General features: G+C 43.3%; 1 long non-coding RNA gene across 2 annotated transcripts in view; it reads right to left on the bottom strand.

Moving 5' to 3' along the window:
• Window positions 1-18714, bottom strand: part of LOC106507255 — a 181543-nt gene that overhangs the window by 7955 nt on the left and 154874 nt on the right. The gene's annotated exons all lie outside the window — the stretch shown is intronic.

The raw sequence follows: 18714 nt of genomic DNA, 5'->3' as shown, positions 1-18714 counted from the left end.
AGCAGCTATAGCTCCAATTTGACCCCTGGTCTTGGAATCTCCATACGCCACAGGTGTGGCCCTAAAAAGCAAAATAAAGAAGGAAGTAAATAAAATGGGTGTGGATTGCATCGGTCAGAAGGCTTGGCATGAATATCAAAGGCGTTCAATAGATGGAAAATATTTAGATAGTGTAAACTACCACACACAAAGGTATATGTTGCCATTAGACTCTCTGTGAAAGTATTTTGTCAGTTGTTGATATACACAGACCCCTTTTACTACAACTCAGTGTCTTTGTGTCGTGAACACAACACAAGGGCTATATCCATAATCCTTGTCCCTGGCTCAGAAACCCCTACACTGCTGAAAAAATACAAAAGAACCCTAAACACTCAAACTTTCCTGACTTTGGGCCAGTTCCTAGCAAGAGAGAAAGATCATAAGAAAAATCATAAGTCAGAGTTCCCTTGTGGCTCAGCAAGTGAAAGAGGTAGCATTGTCGCTGCTGTGGCTCTGGTTATTACAGTGGCAATGGTTCAATTCCCTGACCCAGGAACCTTCAAATGGCGGAGGTAGGGGAGGTTGACGTGGCCAAAAAAAAAAGGAAAAAGAAAAGCTATAAGCCAGTCAGGCCTGAGTTCAAATCCCAATGCCACTATTATTTAATATCTTTGAACTTTGGTTTGCTTATTCACAAAATGGAGATAAGTACTATTTACCATTTGGATTGTATTAAGGGTTTTTTGTTTGTTTGTTTTGTCTTTTTGCCTTTTCTAGGGCCACACCCACGGCGCATGGAGGTTCCCAGGCTAGGGGTCGAATTGGAGCTGTAGCCACCAGCCTACGTCAGAGCCACAGTAACGCCAGATCCGAGCTGCATCTGCGACCTACACCACAGCTCATGGCAACACCGGATCCTTAATCCACTGAGCAAGGCCAGGGATCGAACCCGCAACCTCATGGTTCCTACTTGGATTCGTTAAGCACTGAGCCATGACGGGAACTCCATGTATTAAGGTTTTAATAAGATCAAATCTATAAAAAGCCTGGCCTTTAGAGGATGGTCTTAGTATCAGTCCCCTTCACATGAGACACATTGCATCCTTTGATGGTTAGGATTCTGCTTGGAGATAGGAGTGCAAGCACATTGATGTCTAACAATTTAAGATTTGGAGACGTGTGTAAAAGGCAGGGAGGTAGTTCCCGTCCTGGCGCAGTGGTTAATGAGCCGCTTATCTGTAAACGAGGGCCAAGGATCTGAACCTGCATCCTCATGGATGCTAGTCAGATTGGTTTCTGCTGAGTGACAACCGGAACTCCAGAAAGTATCTGGTGTTGCTGTGGCTGTGGTGTAGGCCAGTGGCTACAGCTCCGATTCAGCCCCTAGCCTAGAACCTCCATATGTCACGGGTGCAGCCCAAAAGACAAAAAAAAAAAAAAAAAAAAAAAAAAAAAGAAGATACTTCCAGAGTTCCTGCTGTGGTGCATCCAGATCGGTGGCATCTCTGCAGCTCCACCACACAGGTTCGATCCCCCTCCTGGCACTGTGGGTTAAAGGATCCGGCACTGCCACAGCAACAGCTCAGATCTGATCCCTGGCCCAGGAATTCCATATGCACAGGGTGGATAAGAAGGAAAAAAAAAAAGATATGTCCATCCAGGGTTTTCCCAGCTCATTTTGAAAATTGGTCCAATATATATGTACATAATAGTTTTCAAAGAGCTTCTGCTTCTGACAAAATGGAGCACTTTTCTACATGGCATTTCTTGCTAGAGAAAGAGGGCAGGAGCGTGGAGGGAAAGCTGAAGTCTCAGGTGAGCTCTTGTGCCTCTGCAGGCACATACATGAGAAAAGGTGTCTGAATGATACGTATTAGGTGGGGGGAAGGGGGTGGAATCTGTATCTTGGGGGGCTTGCTGTTTGGGTGAATGTCTGAAGAGTGAGTTTATACACCGGATAAAGAGTAGTGTATGTATACAGGTGCCGGGGTCTATCAGCTTGTTGCAGGTGCTAGGAACAAGTGTGTGTGTGTTGTTCACATTGGTGTTTGTGGCCAGGAAATATGATGACAGAAAGCCACATGGAGAGAGAATTCAATTACCAATTAAAGTGGAAGAACAAAGCAACATCTATGGCTTTGAACTGAATTTGTCCGACAGCTTAGGCAGAAAGCTCCCTTTTCAATATGCTCAATCTGTCCAGTCTTCAGACCAAACCACAAAAATATAAGCATCATGAGGGCAGGGATTTTGACTGTCTTCTTAACTGACGTATCCTCAGCACCTAGAACAGAGTATCTGGCACACAGTAGATGTGAGATAAATATTGAGACAAATATTGGAATAAATATCTTCATAAAAGAATAAGTGATTACTTGAACCAGTCCTGGGGCCATGCTCGTTTTAATTAATAGAGGGGTGGGGGATGATGGCAAAGAAAGACTAGGGACCAGCTGGACACTGATACTGGAGGAAGAGGAGGCATATGAAGAATGAAGCTGAGGAGTTCCCGTTGTGGCTCAGTGGTTAATAAATCCGACTAGGAACCATGAGGTTGCAGGTTTGATCCCTGGCCTCGCTCAGTAGGTTAAGGATCTGGCGTTGCCATGTTCTGTGGTGTAAGTCGCAGACATGGCTTGGATCCCGCGTGGCTGTGGCTGTGGCGTAGGCTGGTGGCTACAGCTCCGATTCGACCCCTAGCCTGGGAACCTCCATATGCTGCAGGAGCGGCCCTAGAAAAGGCAAAAAAAAGACAAAAAAAAAAAAAAAAAAAGAATGAAGCTGGAAGAATTCATCCAGGCAGGCTCCTTGGGTGGTTGGGGGCATAGAACAGAGAACTGTCAACACTCTAGGCAAGAAGTCGTCCCCTGAGTATTTGTTCTCTAATGTTTTAGGAGTTTCTACTGTGTGGAGGATTCGGTATTTGGTGATGGGTTATGAGGACGAGCAAGCTGAGGTCTTTGAGGTATGCGTTTTGGTGAAGACCAGTGAGAAAACAGACAACCATGATAAAACAGGCATGCAGCTTAAGAAAGGGTTTGTACAAAGTGTGCTGGGAGGAGCTAGGTTTGAAAGCATGAGTTCTTCTTCACTTGCCAAGCACAGAAGGAAAAAGGATTTTCCAAGCAGAGTCGGGCAAAGTCCATGATGTTCTGCAGGGACAGGAAGGGACTTATCTTAACAGGCACAGTGGCAATGACTTAAAGGATGCACAAGGAATCCAGGCTTTTAGAGGCAAAGATTTCCTAAAGATGTTATCTTCTTCTTTTTTTTTTTTTTTTTTTTTTTGCTTTTTAGGGCCACATCTGCAGCATATGAAAGTTCCCAGGCCAGGGGTCAAAACGGAGCTATAGCTGCCAGCCACAGCCACAGCCACAGCAATACCAAATCCAAGTCACATCTGCAACCTACACCACAGCTCAAGGCAACCCCAGATCCTTAACCCACAGAGTGAGGCCAGGAATCGAACCTGCATCCTCATAGCTACTAGTCAGGTTTGTTACCACTGAGCCACCATGGTAACTCCGAGATGTTGTCTTAAAGCAGATCATCAGTACAGCAAAAACCTAATAGCGCGTGTACTATCTCTTGACTGCACATGTAGCAAAAAAAGAGGGCAACGGGTGGATAAAGGTATTAAGAAGTTACATGGAGGAGTTCCCGTCGTGGCGCAGTGGTTAACGAATCCGACTAGGAACCATGAGGTTGCAGGTTCGATTCCTGCCCTTGTTCAGTGGGTTAACAATCTGGCGTTGCCGTGAGCTGTGGTGTAGGTTGCAGACGCGGCTCGGATCCTGCGTTGCTGTGGCCTTGGCATAGGCTGGCAGCTACAGCTCCGATTCAACCCCTAGCCTGGGAACCTCCATATGCCGCGGGAGCGGCCCAAGAAATAGCAAAAAGACAAAAAAAATTTAAAAAAAAAAAGGAAGTTACATGGAGATTTTTATGAGACAACACCACATGAACAGAGTTATAAAATTCAAATGAAAGGACAAGGGAAAATGGCTACTGAAAAAAATTTCCGAAAGAACATAAATCCACTTAAAGAGAACATGGCTTGAGCATAGAAAAAATGGCTCAAAAACACTTACAGAGCAATACATAAATAAACGCAAATAAATACAGTACGGGCTGAGTCCCCTGGTGCTATGGAAACATGGAATAAACAAGAATCCAATATTGGGGCATTCCCATCGTGGCTCAGGGGAAACGAATCTGACTAGCAACCATGAGGACGCAGGTTCAAATCCTGGCCTTGCTCAGTGGGTTTAGGATCCAGCATTGCCATGAGCTGTGGTGTAGGTCACAGATGCAGCTCAAATCTGTTGTTGCTGTGACTGTGGTGTAGGCCAGCGGCTACAGCTCTGATTTGACCCCTAGCCTGGGAACCTCCATATGCTTCAGGTGCGGCTCTAAAAAGACAAGAAAAAAAAAAATCCACTATTGGATGAGGAGAACTAGGGACTGCTTCCTAGAGGGTGGAGATGTAATTATTGGCAATCCTGGGATAAGTGCATGTTAAATAGTGTTGCTTGAGAATGAACCACGCCATGTTCAAAAAATAGGCAGAGTGAGAAAATTATCCGAGCCCCCCTGGGTCACTGCCTTCCTGGGCTGGTTTTCTTGCCTGCCCCAATGAGCACATTACTCATCTGCCACTTTGAACGGTCTGTTTTCATTTCCTATGCTTGTAGACACCCCCTCAGACGCCCCATTCACTTTCTCACAGACAATTATGACTCTCAGATTTCCTGTGGCTCCAGGAGTATGGGGGTCAGGGAGCCCTGGACCACAGAGAGGCAATTATCCAGGTAATTTAAATGCCAAACTACTTTATTGGAGTATCAAGCTCATCTCTCTAATTTTTCTGCTTTCCAAAGCCCTGGCAGCTGACTATTCTGAGACCAGCATGCGCAGCACCCAGTCTTGGAGAACAATGTCCAGTAAAATGCAGCTGTACTGACATCGTGTAGGGCCCTTGGGTCTCTCAACTACATATTCTTTTTATTTATTTATTTATTTCTTGGGGGGGGGTCTTTTTGTCTTTTTAGGGCCGTACCTGCTGCAGTATATGGAGGTTCCCAGGCTAGGGGTCCAATTGGAGCTGTAGCCGCTGGCCTACACCACAGCCACGGCAATGTGGGATCTGAGCCACATCTGCTGCCAATAAGCTCATGGTAACGCTGGATCCTTAACCCAATGAGCAAGGCCAGGGATCGAACCCATGTCCTCATGGATGCTAGTCAGGTGCGCTAACCACAGAGCCACGACAGGAACTCCTCAACCACCTTTTCTATCTGCCTTGTGGTTTGACTTACACAATTATCTTCAAGAGTCAATGTTCATTTCCTGCAGATGGAAGGGTGAAGACCAGCTCCGGGTTTTGTTAGGTTTGAAAGTCATTGTCTGTCACTCCCCTAGAAAAGGAATGTGAATCTGAAAGGACTCCTCACCATGGGGATCATCAAACTGGAAGACTGTTGGCCTAGACTCCCGTCAATACAGACTGTCTCCCTTAGAGGTGATTTGAGAAGTATTCAAGAGTTAAAAGGAGGAGTTCCCTGGTGGCTCAGTGGGTTAAGGATCTGGCAGTGTCATTGCTATGGCTCAGGTCACTGCTGTGGTAGAGGTTTGATCTCTGGCCCGAGGGTGCATCCAAAAAAAAAAAAAAAGAATTAAAATGATAGGGTTTGGTAATTTAAATAATAGTGAGAGAGAGAGGAAAGGAGAGGGCAGAGTCAAGAATGATGACCAGGTTTCTAGCTTAGGCAACTGGATGCCCCCATGGAAGTAGGGTCTACAAAAGAAAGAGCAGGTTTAGATGAATTAATTGAATTCTACTTTCTTTTCCTTTTTTTTTTTTTTTTTTTTTTTTTCTTTTTACGGCCACACCTGTGGCATATGGAAGTTCCTAGGCTAGGAGTCAAATTGGAGCTGAAGCTGCTGGCCTATGCCACAGCCACAGCAACACAACAGAGCCACATCTTCAACCTATGCTGCAGCTCGTGTCAATGCTGGATCCGTAACCCACTGATTGAGGCCAGGGATCAAACCCACATGCTCACGGACACTATGTCAGGTTCCTAACCCACTGAGGCACAATGAGAACTCCAATCACATTCTACTTTGGAGCCCATTACATTTGAGTTACTTGAGAGGAGACAGCAGCTGGATACATCCGTCTGTACTCGACTTGCTTGCTCTCTGTAAGAATTCTGGTTTACTTCATGCTCATGTGGCCTGTACCTCCTACCTATTTCATGTCCTCCCATGGTAAGCCTGACGCCTAATGTCTCTTTAGTATCTGCCCGCAGAGAAGCTCATATGAGGTCCACTCACAATGGGGGCTAATCCTTGTTAATAGGCTGGCAGGAGGGGAAGATATTTGAATACCCTGCGGGAGAAAACTCCTTCCTCCCCACTTGTTTAGGAGAGGGTGTTTCTTTGGACCCAGTAGAGCCCAGTTTAGACAAGCAGCTTTATTGCTTCAGTCTGCTCTCCCTTTTCCTTTTTTTGAAAGGGTCCTGTTGTGTCTGTTCATTCGGTTTTTAGGTTGTCAAACTATATTAAACTGAAGTCAGCGTTGATGATTTCACAAGTCTGTCATCCTGATTGCCTTCCTTTCTGTTATTTTATTCTATTACTTTATACCATAAAATGGATTGAGAGCCAAACCTAGCTTGTCCCAACCCCCTTGTACACAAATGTACACAGTATCAAATACTGATGAGAGGACACTGGGAGAAGACTCAGATCCAGGAGACCAGAGACTTTTGAACCACCCATTTGTAATACAGGCCCCTTAAGCCCCCACGCGATGAAGACACAGTACGATTGACTCTTATTTGCCCACGTCCTCACCACTATGAAGAGTGAGGAGCTCCATTCCCAGGTTTCCAGCTTGTTGGTAATTAGGAACTAATTTTTAAATTCCGGAGTTCCCCTCGTGGCGCAGTGGTTAACGAATCCGACTAGGAACCGTGAGGTTGAGGGTTCGGTCCCTGGCCTTGCTCAGTGGGTCAAGGTTCCGGCGTTGCCATGAGCTGTGGTGTAGGTCGCAGACACGGCTCGGATCCTGCGTTGCTGTGGCTCTGGCGTAGGCTGGCAGCTGCAGCTCTGATTCGACCCCTAGCCCAGGAACCTCCATATGCCGCAGGAGTGGCCCAAGAAATGGCAAAAAGACCAAAAAAAAAAAAAAAAAAAATCCCTCTGGTCTTTGCCATATACAGCCAAGCCATTACCAAACAAGCCATTACCAAACCTTTCACATTCTTCTGTTTTTTAGGGTTGCACCCCACGGCATATGGAAGTTCCCAGGCTAGTAGTCCAATCAGAACTACAGCTACTGGCTTATACCACAGCCACAGCAACACAGGATCTGAGCCATGTCTGTGACCTACACTGCAGCTCATGGCAACGCCAGGTCCTTAACCCAATGAGTGAGGCCAGGGATTGAACCCTCATCTTCATGAATCCTAGTCGGGATCATTTCCACGGCGCCGCAGCGGGAACTCCCCCATATTCTCCCACCTTATCTCTCAGATTCTACTCTTCTCCCTTCTGATTTCTTGGCTCTAGAAATCAGAGCCTGAAGCAGACGTTCATGTGATAATACCTGCTGGAGGGGTACAGTCCCAGGGAGGCAAGAGTGAAGGATGAGGAAGGCAAGGCAGGCAAAAAGGAGCAAATCGAAAGGACTGTGGCCCATAGCTTCTTGAACAGTCACTGCTTCACACGGAAGCATGTCTTCATATGGGCCATGTGAAGCCACTGTACCCCCGAACAGTCTGCACTTCTGGGTCTCGTAGGTATGTGGGCTGAGCACAAGCTTCTTAAGCATCAGGGCAACAGGGAAGCCCCAGGGTGGGGGACAAAGATGCACAGCACAGGGGTGAGGTGAGGCCAGTCTGCACATCCCCACAAGCCACATGAAGACCTTTGTTCAGCTGAAACTGAGCCCCCTGACCTCCCAGCAACAACAGACACCCCAGTCAGAAGGCTGAATCTGGCACCTTCTTTACCATTTTTTATAGTTCTAAACCTGATCTAGAACCAAACTGGTTATGCCTAGATTATCTCAGCAGACTCCTGATCATCTTTCATGCTCTCATATGTCTAGTCTTTCCCTTCCTTCTTTAAATTAACCAGTTACTGGTAAGAAATTAATAATCTCTAAAAGCTGTCTTGGAGTTCCCATCGTGGCTCAGTGGTAGAGAATCCAACTAGTATCCATGAGGTTGCAGGTTCGATCCCTGGCCTCACTCAGTGGGTTAAGGATCTGGCATTGCCATGAGCTGTGGTGTAGGTCACAGACCTGGCTCAGATCCTGCGTTGCTGTGGCTGTGGTGTAGGCCGGCAGCTACAGCTCTGAATGGTCCCCTAGCCTGGGAATCTCCATGTGCCATGGGTTTGGCCCTAAAAAGGCAAAACCAACCAACCAAACAAAAATAGCTGTCTTAATAGGGTTCCCTTGTTAGACAATAGCTACTGTTGTTCATCATGGCAAATCAAAGCTCTTCAGTTTGGCCTTCATTTACCCCTTGTGCTGCTTCAACCCCAACCCCCACCCCCTACCCCTCCATCTAATGGCTCTTAAGTGGAATCGCTTCTCTGACTCAGGTTCCCTGCTTCTTCTCTTTCATATGTGACATACTCATGTAAAATCTTAGGCCTTCATGTCAAAAATGTTCTCCTCCTCTCCAGTAGCTCAAGTTTCTCTCCTCATAAACATATTAATGGCTAAGATTTCCCGAATCCTTATTATGTGCCAAGTATTGTGCTAAAGATTTTTTTTTTTTTTTTTTTTTTTGCTTTTTAGGGCCGCACCCACAGCATATGGAGGTTCCCAGGCTAGGGGGTGAATCGGAGCTACATCTGGGGGCCTACGCCACAGCCATAGCAACGCATCTAGGCCGCATCTGCAATCCTACATCACAACTCACAGCAACGCTGTGGCCTTAATCCACTGAGTGAGGCCAGGGATTGAACCCCCAACCTCATGGTTGCTAGTCAGATTCATTTCTGCTGGGCCCCAATGGGAACTCCAAGATTTTCCATATATCATCTCAGTTAACTTTTTTTTAAGCCTTTAAGGCAGGTATTCTTATTACCTACATTTTACAAAAGAGTTAACTAGTATTTGGAAAGATGAGGCATTTTGCCCAAGATTATATAGCTAATAAACTGCCACAGTAATGACTTAAACTTTGGTTTGTCTAAACTCCACATAAAACTTCCTCTTTGCAGGAAGACTCTCCTTGTTAACTCAACCTGGTCATGACAACTCTATTTCTCTGTAACTACTCAGCAGTTACAAATATAGTTTCATTATACTGCTTTGCCACTTTTAAAACATTACTACATGTTCTTAAGTCTTTTATTGCTCTGTGTGTGTATATGAGAGGGAGAGGGAGGGAGAGGGGGAAGGAGGGAGAGAGGGAGGGAAGGGGAGAGCGAGCAAGAGAGAACATTTTCTCAAACTAGACCCTAGACTGGAAAATCTCAAAAGGCAAGGACTACTGCCTTTCATTACTTTTCTGTCATCAGAGGCCAGAGCTCTGCTCTTTGGCACTGGGAGCACAAGAACACTAGAATGCTTACAGAGCAGTGTTCAGATGTGATTTTGTGATCTGTGGTGTGGTCACACGTAGATTAAGAAAGCACTCCTACCCAAGTGGCTGTGGCTGTGGTGTAGGCCGGCAGCTGTAGCTCCGACTCCTAGCCGGGAACCTCCATATGCCTTGGGTGTAGCCCTAAGAAGTGGAATACAACAACAACACCACCACACTCCTAGATTCTCCTCCCCGCAACATAATGAAGTTAGGGGTGGCCCAGGGAAGAGATGAGGGGCTGACTTACAATGGTGACTTTTATGTACAAAGATAAAATCTGGAGGGTAGGAAATGATGCAAATCTTTCAAGTCAAGAAGGACATGACTGTAGGTGAATATAAATATATATATATATATATATATATATATATTTGTCTTTTTGCCCTTTTCTAGGGCCACACCCATGGCATATGGAGGTTCCCAGGCTAGGGGTTGAATTCGAGCTGTAGCTGCTGGCTTACGCCAGAGCCACAGCAACGCGGGATCCGAGCCGCATCTGCAACCTATACCACAGCTCACAGCAACACCGGATCCTTAACCCACTGAGCAGGGCAGGGACCGAACCCGCAACCTCATGGTTCCTAGTTGGATTTGTTAACCACTGAGCCACGATGGGAACTCCTGTAGGTGAATATTATTTACCAAATCCTGAAATAATGGGTCAAGGGAGGTCCATTTTGAAACATAAAGGAATAAACACCTGGGAAGCTTATTAAAATGTGGGTTCTGATTCTGTAGGTCTGGTGCAGGGCTGGCTGGCATTCTGCATTTCTTACAAATGCCAATACTCTGGTCACAAGCCACATTCTGAGTAGAAAATATCTAGAGTGTGCAAGAGACGCTTGCAAATAAATAAGAAAAACATAACAACTCTAGTAGAATCATGAAAGGAGACGCATATATATGTTCTCCAGTATTCTGAAATTGCATGTCCTGATAGTTCATTCCTTTTTGTTGCCGAGAATTAGTTCCTTGTGTACATAGCACAATGTGTAAATCCATTCACCAGCTGATGGACATTTGAGTTGTTTCCACTTTTTAGCTGATATGAATAACGCTGCTTATGAACATTTGCGTGCAAGTCCCTGTGGGAACATACATGTTCACTTATCCTGGTAAATACCTAGGAATGCGATCGCTGGATCTTATGGTAAGTGTCTGTTTAGCTTAATAAGAAAAGGCTAAACTGCTTTCCAAAGTGGTTGTACCACGTTGCATTCCCATCAGCAGTGGATGAGAGTGACATTTGCTCCACATCTTCATCAACATGTACTATTGGCCTTTTATTTTATTTTATTTTTGTCTTTTTGCCTTTTTCTAGGACCACTCCCGCGGCACATGGAGGTTCCCAGGCTAGGGGTCGAATCGGAGCTGTAGCCACCGGCCTACACCACAGCCACAGCTACGCTAGATCCAAGCCACGTCTGCAACCTACACCACAGCTCACGGCAACGCCAGATCCTTAACCCACTGAGCAAGGCCAGGGATCAAACCTGCAATCTCATGGTTCCTAGTCGGATTCGTTAACTACTGAGCCACAACAGGAACTCCTTGGCCTTTTATTTTAAGCCATTGTAGTGGGTGTGTAATGGTAACTTTCTACAGCTCTAATTTGCATTTCTATGATGACTAACAACATTGAGCAACTATTCAAGTGCTTATTGACCATTTGTATATCTTCTTTTGTGAGGTGTCTGTTCAGATCTTTTGTCTACTTTAAAATAGTTAATTGTCTTACTCTGACTAAGTTGTAAGAATTCTTTGTCTAGACATATGTATTTGTGAATATTTTCTCATGATCAGGGTACTGTTTTTCATTTGCTTAACAATGTCTTTCAAAGAACAGAAGGTTTGTTTTAAGAGCAGAAGTTCTTAATTTCAAAATCAAATTCATCATTTACAAATTTGAGGGATTGTGCTTTTTATAACCTAAGAAGTTTTTACCTGCCCCAATGCTGTGAAGAGTTTTCTCTGTGGATTCTTTCAGAAAAGTCTCGGTTCCATCTCAAATTAATTTTCGTGTATGATGTGAGGTAAGGGATATCCAGTGGATATCCAGTTGTTCCAGCATGACTGGCTAGAAGAGTATTCTTTCTTACATTAACCTTGACATCGTCATTAAAAAGCAATTGACTAAATGTGTGGGGCCCCTTTCTGAGCTCTTTATTCTCCTCCGTTGTCTTTCCTTAGAGCAATACCGCACTGTTTTGATTACCACAGCTTGATAACAAATCCTCAAGTCAGGTAAGTTCTCCACCTAATCTTTTTCAAAATTGTTTTTGGCTATTCCAGGTTATGTACATTTCCATACATAGATTTCTACAAAGTCTGGTGAGATTTGGATTGAAACTGCAATGATTTTTCTAGATTTAATTTCTGTAATAATAAAAGTAGGGAGAAATCTTTTTTTTTTTTTTTTTTTTTTTTTTTGCTTTTGAGGGCCACAAGCCAGGGATCCAATTGGAGCCGTAGCCGCTGGCTTACACCAAAGCCACAGCAACACCAGATCTGAGCCACATCTGCGACCTACACCACAGCTCACCACAATGCTGGATCCTTTACCCACTGAATGGGGCCAGGGATCCAACCCACAGCCTCACGGATACTAGTCAGGTTCGTTACCACTGAGCCACAACAGGAACTCCATTCTCTTTGTTTTTCTTAATCAAGCTAGCTAGAGGTTTATCAGTTTTATTAATTTATTCAAAAAATTCACTTTTAGTGGCATTTTATTTTTTCTATTGCTTGTCCATTTTCTGTTTCATTGATTTCCACTCTTTTTTTTTTTTTTTTTTTTTTGTCTTTTTGCCATTTTCTTGGGCCGCTCTCGCGGCATATGGAGGTTCCCAGGCTAGGGGTCGAATCGGAGCTGTAGCCACCAGCCTACGCCAGAGCCACAGCAACGCTGGATCCGAGCCTCATCTGAGACCTACACCACAGCTCACCGCAACACCGGATCGTTAACCCACTGAGCAAGGGCAGGGACCGAACCCGCAACCTCATGGTTCCTAGTCGGGTTCGTTAACCACTGCGCCATGACGGGAACTCCTCCACTCTTAATATTTATTGTTCAATCCTTCTGCTTAGTTTAGGTTGATTTTGCTCTTTTTTTATAGCTCCTTAAAATGTAGTTTTACATGGAAACAACCCAAATGTCCATCGACAGATGATTGGATTAGGAAGATGTGGTATATATACACAATGGAACACTACTCAGCCATAAAAAAGAACGACATAATGCCATTTGCAGCAACATGGATGGAACTAGAGACTCTCATACGAAGTGAAATAAGTCAGAAAGAGAAAGATAAATACCATATGATATCACTTAAAACTGGAATCTAACATACAGCACAAATGAACATTTCCACAGAAAAGAAAATAATAGACTTGGAGAATGGACTTGTGGCTGCCCGTGGAGAGGGAGGGAGTGGGAGGGATTGGGAGCTTGGGGTTAACGGATGCAAACTATTGCTCATGGAATGGATTTACAATGAGATCCTGCTGTGTAGCACTGAGAACTATGTCTAGATACTTAAATCGCAACACAACAATGGGAGAAAAAAGTATGTATACATGTGTGTGAAACTTGGTCCCCATGCTGTACAGCAGAAAAATAAATAAATAAATAAATAGTGTCTTAGACCATCGATCTGAGCCCTTTTTTTTTTTTTGAATAACATCAGCATTTAAAATTATATATTTCCCTTTAGGCACTGCTTTAGCTACACCCCACAAATTTTAATATATTATGTTTTCATTTTCTTACAGTCAAAATATTCTTTTTAATTTCTGATTTCTTTTTGTTTCACAGACTATTTAGGAATATTATAATTAGGAGTTCCTGTCCTGGCACAGCGGAAACGAATCTGACTAGGAACCATGAGGCTGCGGGTTCAATCCCTGGCCTCGCTCAGTGGGTTAAGGATCTGGCATCGCTGTGACTGTGGTGTAGGTCAGCAGCTATAGATCTGATTAGACCCCTAGCCTGGGAACCTCCATATGCCCCAGGTGCGGCCCTAAAAAAACCCAAAAAAAACAACAGAAGACAAAATAAAAGAAATATAATTAATTTTCTCAAAGTACACTTTGTGTAATTTCTTTCTTTCTTTCTTTTTTCCTTTGACCACATGCAGAAGTTCCCAGGAGGGACTGAACCCACATCACAGCAGTAACCTGGACTGCTGCAGTGACAATGCCAGATACTTAAATTGCTGAGCCAGAAGAGAACTCCCTACTTTGTATAATTTCAACCATTTTAAATTTACTAAGACATTTTTCTTATGGTCCAGCAAATGGTCTGTCTTGGTGAATGTTCCATGTGTGCTTGAAAATAATATATATTCTTGGAGTTCCCATTGTGGCTCAGCAGAAACTTGAATCTGACTAGTATCCATGAGGACGCAGGTTCGATCCCTGGCCTTCCTCAGCAAGTTAAGAATCTTGCATTGTCGGGAGCTATGGTGTAGGTCACAGACTCAGCTCGGATCTGGTTTCTGAGGCTGTGGCACAGGCCGGTGGCTACAGCTCTGATTGGACCCCTAGCTTGGGAAGCTCTATATGTGGCAAATGAAGCCTGAAAAGCAAAAAAAAAAAAAAAAAAAAAAAAAAAAAAAAAAAAAAAAAAAAAAAGCTAAAGATAATAATATATATTCTTCAGCCAATGGGGGTTATAACACATAAAGGACAACTAGGTCAAATTTGGTTAGTAATGCTGCCATAACCTTACTAACATTCTTACCATTTGTCCCATCAATTCCTGAGAGACAAGAGTTAAAATCTGTGATGTAATTGTGGATTTATCTGTTTCTCCTGAGTTAAGGTAGTTTTTACTTCATGTATTTTGATGCTCTGTAATTTTCCAACTACTTTATTATTATTATTAATCATTTCCTTTTGATGACCTGGACCTTTTATCATTATGTCATATTCCTCTTTGTCTCTGGTCTCCTTCTATGTACTGTAGTTTACCTTGAGAATAACATAGTAACTCCAGCCTTCTTATCATCTGTATGCCACATCTTTCCCCACCTTTTTACTTTTAACCTATCTGTGTCTCCATATTTAAAACGTATTTCTCATAGACAATATATTATTTGGTCATTTAAAAGACTCTGACAATTCTCACCTTTTTAATGGGTTGTCTAGGCGATTTATATTTAATGTAATTATCAATGTAATTGAGACTAAGTCTACTGTTCCCATCTATTCTTCGTTTCCTCTTTCCTCTTTTGAATTAATTAAGTTTTAGGATTCCATTTTTACCTTCACTCTTGACTTAATAGCTATACTTTTCTCTTTTTATTGGTTGCTTAAGGGTTTACAGTATATATCTTAACTATCAAAGTCTACACTCAAATAATATTATACCATTTCACATATAAGAACGTTTTAACAGTTTACTTCAATTTTCTTTGTGCTATTGTTGTCAAACATTTTACTTCCATGTGTGTTATAAGCCCCATGATACATTGTTATTATTTTTGCTTTAAATAGCCAGTTATCTTTTTACATTTTTTTAAAATTTTAACACTTATCTGTACATTTACTATTTCTGGAACTTTTCTAGGTCCAATTTTTCTTCCTTTAAATCCTGGTGCATATTTATAATCACTGTTGTGTTTTGTTTTGTTTTGTTTTGTTTTTTTGTCTTTTTGCTATTTCTTTGGGCTGCTCCCGCGGCATATGGAGGTTCCCAGGCTAGGGGTTGAATCGGAGCTGTAGCCACCGGCCTACGCCACAGCCACAGCAACGCGGGATCCGAGCCGCATCTGCAAACTACACCACAGCTCACGGCAACACCGGATCGTTAACCCACTGAGCAAGGGCAGGGACCTAACCCGCAACCTCATGGTTCCTAGTCGGATTCGTTAACCACTGCGCCACGACGGGAACTCCTATAATCACTGTTTTAAGGTCATTATCTACTAATTCCATGATCTTTGTTATTTCTTTCCTTTTTTTTTTCTTTGGTCATATTTGCAGCATGTGAAAGTTCCTGGGCCAGGGATCAAACCTGTGCCATAGTAGCAACCCAAGCCGCTTCAGTGACAGTGCTGGATCCTTAACCTGCTGTGCCACAAGAGAACTCCTCTAGGTCTGTTTCTATTGTCTAATTTTCCTTCTGTTTGTGAATCAAAACACACTGCCTTTTTTGTGTGTCCAGTAATTTTTTTTTTTTTTTTTTTTTTTTTTTTTTAGGGCCACACCTACAGCATATGGAACTTCCCAGACTAGGGGTCAAATCAGAGCTGTAGCTGCCGGTCTACACCGGCACAGCAATGCAGGATCCGAGCCATGTCTGCAACCTACACCACAGCTCATGGCAACGCCAGATTCTTAACCCACTGAGCAAGGCGAGGGATCAAACCTGCATCCTCGTGGATACTAGTCAGATTCATTTTCACTGCACCACAACGGGAACTCCCAGTGGGTCCAGTAATTTTTAAAACTGGATTCTGACATTTTGGCATGGCCAAAAAAAATGTGTTGAAGTTTATATTGACACACATTAAGTTCTGTGAAGACAAGCTTTATCATTTGAGGCTGTTTTTAAGCTTTGTTAGGGATGAATCTGGGCTAGTTTAGCCTTACTATTAAGACATCAGGCTTCTGGAGTTTCTACTAACTATGCAGCTGTTCAGTGATGTCTCTGTTCTGGGTAGAGGAAATCTGAATGTTGCCTGGCCCTGCATAAACTCTAGAAATTGTTCAACTTACGCTTATCTGCTGTTGTTTTGGGGTTTTTGTTTGTTTGCTTGATCGCTTTTTTTTTTTTTTTTTTTTTTTTTAGGGCCATACCTGCTGCATACGGAGGTTCCCAGGCTAGGAGTCTAATCAGAGCTCCAGCTGCTGGCCTACACCACAGCCACAGCCATGCCAGATCCAAGCCGGGTCTGCAAGCTATATACCACAGTTCATGGTCAACGCCGGATCCTTAAACCGCTGAATGAGGCCAGGGATCGAACCTGAAACCTCATGGTTCCTAGCTGGATTCGTTTCCATTGCGGCACGATGGGAACTCCTCTGCTGCTGTTTTTTGCTCAGCATCATGGATTTCATCCTCCCCCATGCACAAATGAGTATCGCATTTTCTTCTGTTTCTGTTATCTTTTGTTTTTGCAGATTCTCATTCACAGTGCCTCTCCTCCCTGTGTGCTTGCTTATTCACTGCCTTTGAAGCATTGCGGCAATTTTTGAAGGTTAGGATTAAGGCGCCTTCAATGAGGGAGGATTTGCATTTACCTTTGTCAAGTGCCTGGGGAAATAGTTGTCTGGAATCACTAAACTAAATTCAAAGTTTGAGGTTTTCCACAGAGTAGTTAGGTAATGTAAATTCAGCTACAAAACAGGCTGGCTTAGAATTCTCCCCACCCCCGCCCCTAGTCTGCTGAGCAACAAGGACACTTTCTTGCAGTTCTTCAGAAGGTAGAAGAATTAGCTTTATTTCTCTTTTTGTTTGTTTGTTGTTTGTTTCTTGCTTTTTAGGGCTGCACCAGCGGCATATGGAGGTTCCCAGGCTAGAGGTTGAATCAGAGCTGCAGCTGCCAGCCTTTGCCACAACCACAGCAATGCAGGAGCTGAGCCGAGTCTGCGACCTACACCATGGCTCATGGCAACGCCAGATCCTTAACCCGCCGAGTGAGGGATCGAACCCGCAACCTCATGTTTCCTAGTCAGATTCGTTTCTGCTGCGCCATGACGGGAACTCCAAGTTAGGTTTACTTCTGTATGGTATAACCCTTTGATTCTTTAGTTTAATGTGGGAAGGGTCTCCTATTAGACTTCTCACTTTAGCCAACCCTGAGACCAGTCGTCAAAATCAAAGTTCAAATTTGCCTTGATCAGCAAATACCTTCTGGTCCAAAGTAGCCTCTTTGTTCCACTTACCAGTTTGAATTTTCACTTTCCATTAGATTTGGCCTGATATTTCCTTACTAACTTGTCAGCTCTTTGATGCTTTTAAGATGTTTTAAATATTTTATCCAGCATTTTTAGTTGTTTTCAGCAGGAAAGTTGATTCAATAGCTTGACACGTTCCTAGAAACTGAAGTGGTTTTTGTTTTGTTTTTAACAGAGTCCATCAAACAGCTTTTATAACAATTTGAACCAGCATTGATTCTGTTTTTTTTTCGTTTGGGGTTTGTTGTTGTTGTTGCTGTTGCCGGCTAATGTGTCTTCCCCAAAAAGAACCTAATTTTTCAAAATTAAGTGATTGAGAACATACTCTACAATATGAGACTTTATAAATATTCAAATATAAACCAACTTTTCAGAGAAATTAGGAAGATAAAACTTCACCTTATATTTAGACATATTTGATATAGAGTCTTAGACAGCACATAGTTATTTAATAAATATTTATCTTTCCCACCTCTCTTTCCTCTAGCTCTTCACAGCTCTCCTTTTTAAAAAAATCTAAGTAGTCCACTTGTTTAAACTAATGTGGGTCTGTCCCTCTTTAGGGTAAGTGACATGGTTAGCATGACATTTCTCTAAGTCTCTAAGTCCACAGCAGTAATCACATGAATTGCTGATATGCGCACACACGCGCGCACACACACACACAGCCACATAACCTTATAAATTACTGTGTTTTATGGCCTTTTATTTTACAGGGATTGTTATAAAGCATAACAACCAATATAGCCTAGAAGAAACTTGAGTTCCATTTATAAAATGAAGTTTTTGTTTTAGTTCCAGATGGAAATAGTCTTCTTTTTACACTTACATAGGACTTGGGAGTTGCTAAGAAAGAAATGAGTAAGAACTTAATGGAGTGTCTTTTTTAGTGACTCTAGTGAGGGTGGGGCCCACCTTCTCACAGCAGAATAAGCATAGTTCTAGGATACAGGGCCACTGTGCAAAGGATGTAAGGCTTAGGCCATAGTCACTTCCCTACCCTCTAAAACCTGTCACAGAAATTTCTTTTTTTTTTTTTTTTTTTTTTTTTTTTTGTCTTTTGTCTTTTTGTCTTTTGTTGTTGTTGCTATTTCTTGGGCCGCTCCCGCAGCATATGGAGGTTCCCAGGCTAGGGGTTGAATCGGAGCTGTAGCCACCGGCCTACGCCAGAGGCACAGCAACGCAGGATCCGAGCCGCGTCTGCAACCTACACCACAGC

This window comes from Sus scrofa, chromosome 5, assembly GCF_000003025.6.
Source record: "Sus scrofa isolate TJ Tabasco breed Duroc chromosome 5, Sscrofa11.1, whole genome shotgun sequence".
Taxonomy (NCBI): Eukaryota; Metazoa; Chordata; class Mammalia; order Artiodactyla; family Suidae; genus Sus; species Sus scrofa.
Note: the sequence above shows the minus strand (reverse complement) of the source record. Positions and strands in the feature narration are given on the sequence as shown.